Source organism: Pseudophryne corroboree, chromosome 2, assembly GCF_028390025.1.
Source record: "Pseudophryne corroboree isolate aPseCor3 chromosome 2, aPseCor3.hap2, whole genome shotgun sequence".
Classification (NCBI taxonomy): Eukaryota; Metazoa; Chordata; class Amphibia; order Anura; family Myobatrachidae; genus Pseudophryne; species Pseudophryne corroboree.
Window position 1 is genome coordinate 216,934,070 of NC_086445.1, and position 5,389 is coordinate 216,939,458.

Sequence of the window (5,389 nt, forward strand, 5' to 3'; positions counted from 1 at the left end):
AGTTGTTCCTCTTTCAGCCCTCCGCTCTCGGAGACGACGATCTATTTTTATAGCAAGCTCCATGAGTTTATCGAGAGTCTCAGGAGCGGGGTACTGGAGGAGACTGTCTTTAATAAGTTCAGATAAACCGAGGCGAAACTGACTGCGCAGGGCCGGGTCATTCCAGCCACAGTCGTTCGACCAACGGCGAAATTCGGTACAATAAACCTCCGCTGGATTTCTACCTTGTTTGAGAGCGCGCAGATGACTCTCAGCTGACGCTTCTCTATCTGGGTCATCATACAAGAGCCCTAATGACTTAAAAAAGGCGTCTACAGATAACAACGCAGGATCCTCAGCTTTTTAACCAAACGCCCAGGTCTGAGGATCCCCCTGGAGTAACGAAATAATAATCCCAACCCGCTGAGAGTCAGTACCAGAGGATGTGGGCCTTAAACGAAAATATAGCTTACAAGCTTCTTTAAAATTAAAAAAATCTTTTCTGTCACCGGAAAAATGGTCGGGTAAATGCATCTTCGGTTCTGGGACCACCCTCGGGGAGGCTCGCAAAAGATCTTCCTGCGATCTCACCCGAAGAGAAAGATCCTGAACCATCTGAGTAAGTTCTTGAATTTGGTTAACTAAGAGCTGACCAGGATTTGGTCCTAACCCTGTCGGATTCATGAAGCCGATAAACTCTCACCAAGACAAAATGGGAAAAAATTAAACCCCCTTTATTTTAAGTTTTTTTTTTTTTATTATTTTGGGCCGGTTATAATGTTATGATTCCAGTACTCAGGTCTGGGGAGATCTTATAGCAAAGGACCTGAGTACCAGAACGTAATGCTGGGAAAAGGGGTAGGAACAGGAATAGCCCCTGGCACCCTATCTCCGTTGTCTCGCCCGTGCTGTCAGAACTCTCTTGCGAGACTATGGTTGCTTGAGCCCATGGCAGCCGCGTTTGAAGGGCGGATTACGTCTGCCCAACTCCGATGCCCCCTCAGGTCTTAATGGGAGACAAAGAGAGAACCGAGACAGGGTGATAACAAGGGGCCCTCTAACTGAACAACAAGGCCAGGGGCTAATAACTAACCTAAAACCAAGTATGCGCGGATTACCGCCAGGGAAAAGGACAACCAAAATACCCACTTGTCCACTCTCCTACACGGCACCGCCGAGTTCCGGAGAGGACTGTGGGAGCGGAAACCTCCGCAAATGCTCCAAAACCAGAATACAAAATTAAGCGGCCTAGGCCGCAGCACACGGCAGAGCCGCCACTCACGAAACCAAATGAGATCCTCAAACGACTGTTGCAGGTAAATGAGGACCAGAAGAACTCCTTGGGATGAGATGACAGACACCAAAACTCGGGAACTCTGAGGACAGGAACGACCGGACACAGCAGACCAGGAACAGATCAGCAAACATGAACAACATGCAGGAAGCTATAACCGGCGTCTGTGTGAGGCACTGAGAAGGCTTTAAGCAGTGAATCCCCCAATCAGAGTACAGAACCTAATTACCATGAATGTCGTGCAGCTGCCTTGCTGCACGACCAGAAGACATGTGTGTCTAGTTCAGTAATCATCCCAGCAACGGGGAACGCGGTCCGCCCGTGGCGTCCCCGTTGCTAGGGTCCCGGCGGCTCGGCGCGCCTGGCGTCCTAGCGTTGCTAGGGAGGGCTCAGCGCGCACGGCGTCCTAGCGTTGCTAGGGACCCGGCGGCTCAGCACGCTAGGCGTCCCTAGTTGCTAGGCGCCGGGCCGGGCGGAAGTATCGGACCGCGGCGCCTAACAATGATCAAAAGGAGAGCCTAGGGTTATAAGTGTACAGAGATTGTCTCCTCTAAAAATTGCCCACGGCACCAAGTATTCCCAGGTGGTCTCCCATCCAAGTACTGACCAGGCCTTACCTGCTTAGCTTCCGAGATTGGACAAGATCTGGCGTATTCAGGATAGTGTGGCTGTGGGCAGATGTTAATAGAGGATAGAAGAAAGATAGACACTTCTGCTTTCTGTACTCAACATGGGTCAGATTTTGTGAAAAACAGACCAAAGGCATTCCAGATGAGAGAGTGTTTGAAAGAGTATTTGAAGAGGGAAGTAGATTCTAGTTTGTTAATTAACTACCAGAAATGAAGAAAGTAAAGTACACTACTGTGTACTTTACTGCAAATTCCAAACCAGTTGTGTGAGCAGGTTAGACTCCAGGGGGTAAATTTACTAAGATGGGAGTTCTATTTAAGATGGGATGTTGCCTATAGCAACCAATCAAATTCTACTTCTCATTTATCTGGCACCTTTTAGAAGATAATACCTAGAATCTGATTGGTTCCTATAGGCAACATCCCATCTTAAATAGAACTCCCATCTTAGTTAATTTACCCCCAGGGGCGGAATTCAAATTATATATCATGCCTAATCTCCTTTATAAAGTGATCCACGTTATCTCGCATATTGCGCCCATAGTAATCCGGTTTAGCTGCGTAAAGGGTTGGGCGTCCTTGCTGCCCTGGGGGTAGCGAGCTCAAATGATTATGCCACGCCCATCAGCAGAAAGAAAACAGGTGTGGAAGGGGGTGAAAAGAATTGAATACCGCCCCAGGAGTCAGCTGAGAATAATCTTGCCCTGATTCATATGTTTGGAAACAGGGAGCAAAAAGTGTTATGTGATGTTGCCCAGAAGGTTAGACAGAGGTCTTGCAGAACCAAGCTGGGATAAAATTATTAAGATTCTTGTTTCTGCCGATGTCAGTCGAGATCGATCTCGACTGACATCGACCGTTTGAGATTGCAACTATTTTAAAAAAAAAACATGGTAATTTACTAAACTACCGTGTTTTTTCAATTCGAGTTTCCTGATGTCGATGTCATTCATACTGTCAGGCAGTGTTTTACGGGGGAGTTTAGTAAAACACTGCTGGACATGACACAATGAAGCCCGACCGGATCAGTGAGATCCGTGCAGGCCTTCATTGTGTACAGTATTTCAGTAGTTAAAAAAGGAAAAATGCATGGGATCTCCCCTCCTAAGCATAACCAGCCCCGGGCTCTTTGAGCTGGTCCTGGTTGTTAAAATACCAGTAAAAAAAATGCGTAGGGGTTTCCAGTATTTTAAAAACCAGCACTGGGCTCTTGAACGGTCCTGATATTTATTCAATCATAAAAGTTTCCAGTGGTACTACAAGTCATACCCCTTTCAGACTACATGCCGGGAATTTGCTGGGTCTAGCAAGATAGGAAATTCCCTGGTCTCAGCCCCAACCCTGTATAGAGCAGGATCAGGGACCCCAGACATAGGATCGTAGTTTGCATTCACACATGCAGAAATACAGGGTTGATGCGCATTCACATGCTAAATCCTGGAAATTAGCGGAATGTGTGAAAGGGGTATTTGGGGCAGTGTAAGGGTACTTTGTGTCCTAGCTATCCTGCCCTTTCAGGTGTCACCTCCCTTCAAGTGCACGCTCCCAACTTATAATTGCCATGGAGGAGAAGAAACTTGTCAGCATCACATGGAAATTAAGAAGCAGGTACGGCACAGTCAAATTAATTGAAATTATTTAACACCCCTGTCCCTATATCATCTAATGAGGAAAAATTACTAAATGAGTGATAAAATATCACTTATTCAGTGATCTATATAATAGAGATGAGCGCCGGAAATTTTTCGGGTTTTGTGTTTTTGTTTTGGGTTCGGTTCCGCGGCCGTGTTTTGGGTTCGACCGCGTTTTGGCAAAACCTCACCGAATTTTTTTTGTCGGATTCGGGTGTGTTTTGGATTCGGGTGTTTTTTTCAAAAAACCCTAAAAAACAGCTTAAATCATAGAATTTGGGGGTAATTTTGATCCCAAAGTATTATTAACCTCAAAAAACATAATTTACACTCATTTTCAGCCTATTCTGAACACATCACACCTCACAATATTATTTTTAGTCCTAAAATTTGCACCGAGGTCGCTGTGTGAGTAAGATAAGCGACCCTAGTGGCCGACACAAACACCGGGCCCATCTAGGAGTGGCACTGCAGTGTCACGCAGGATGTCCCTTCCAAAAAACCCTCCCCAAACAGCACATGACGCAAAGAAAAAAAGAGGCGCAATGAGGTAGCTGTGTGAGTAAGATTAGCGACCCTAGTGGCCGACACAAACACCGGGCCCATCTAGGAGTGGCACTGCAGTGTCACGCAGGATGTCCCTTCCAAAAAACCCTCCCCAAACAGCACATGACGCAAAGAAAAAAAGAGGCGCAATGAGGTAGCTGACTGTGTGAGAAAGATAAGCGACCCTAGTGGCCGACACAAACACCGGGCCCATCTAGGAGTGGCACTGCAGTGTCACGCAGGATGTCCCTTCCAAAAAACCCTCCCCAAACAGCACATGACGCAAAGAAAAAAAGAGGCGCAATGAGGTAGCTGACTGTGTGAGAAAGATAAGCGACCCTAGTGGCCGACACAAACACCGGGCCCATCTAGGAGTGGCACTGCAGTGTCACGCAGGATGTCCCTTCCAAAAAACCCTCCCCAAACAGCACATGACGCAAAGAAAAAAAGAGGCGCAATGAGGTAGCTGACTGTGTGAGAAAGATAAGCGACCCTAGTGGCCGACACAAACACCGGGCCCATCTAGGAGTGGCACTGCAGTGTCACGCAGGATGTCCCTTCCAAAAAACCCTCCCCAAACAGCACATGACGCAAAGAAAAAAAGAGGCGCAATGAGGTAGCTGTGTGAGAAAGATAAGCGACCCTAGTGGCCGACACAAACACCGGGCCCATCTAGGAGTGGCACTGCAGTGTCACGCAGGATGTCCCTTCCAAAAAACCCTCCCCAAACAGCACATGACGCAAAGAAAAAAAGAGGCGCAATGAGGTAGCTGTGTGAGTAAGATTAGCGACCCTAGTGGCCAACACAAACACCGGGCCCATCTAGGAGTGGCACTGCAGTGTCACGCAGGATGGCCCTTCCAAAAAACCCTCCCCAAACAGCACATGACGCAAAGAAAAAAAGAGGCGCAATGAGGTAGCTGACTGTGTGAGTAAGATTAGCGACCCTAGTGGCCGACACAAACACCGGGCACATCTAGGAGTGGCACTGCAGTGTCACGCAGGATGTCCCTTCCAAAAAACCCTCCCCAAACAGCACATGACGCAAAGAAAAAAAGAGGCGCAATGAGGTAGCTGTGTGAGTAAGATTAGCGACCCTAGTGGCCGACACAAACACCGGGCCCATCTAGGAGTGGCACTGCAGTGTCACGCAGGATGTCCCTTCCAAAAAACCCTCCCCAATCAGCACATGATGCAAAGAAAAAGAAAAGAAAAAAGAGGTGCAAGATGGAATTATCCTTGGGCCCTCCCACCCACCCTTATGTTGTATAAACAAAACAGGACATGCACACTTTAACCAACCCATCATT

At 47.6% G+C, this 5,389-nt stretch overlaps 1 pseudogene; it reads right to left on the bottom strand.

Moving 5' to 3' along the window:
* Positions 1–1,831: 1,831 nt before the first annotated feature.
* Positions 1,832–1,949, bottom strand: LOC135051714 (5S ribosomal RNA; annotated as a pseudogene).
* Positions 1,950–5,389: the final 3,440 nt, after the last annotated feature.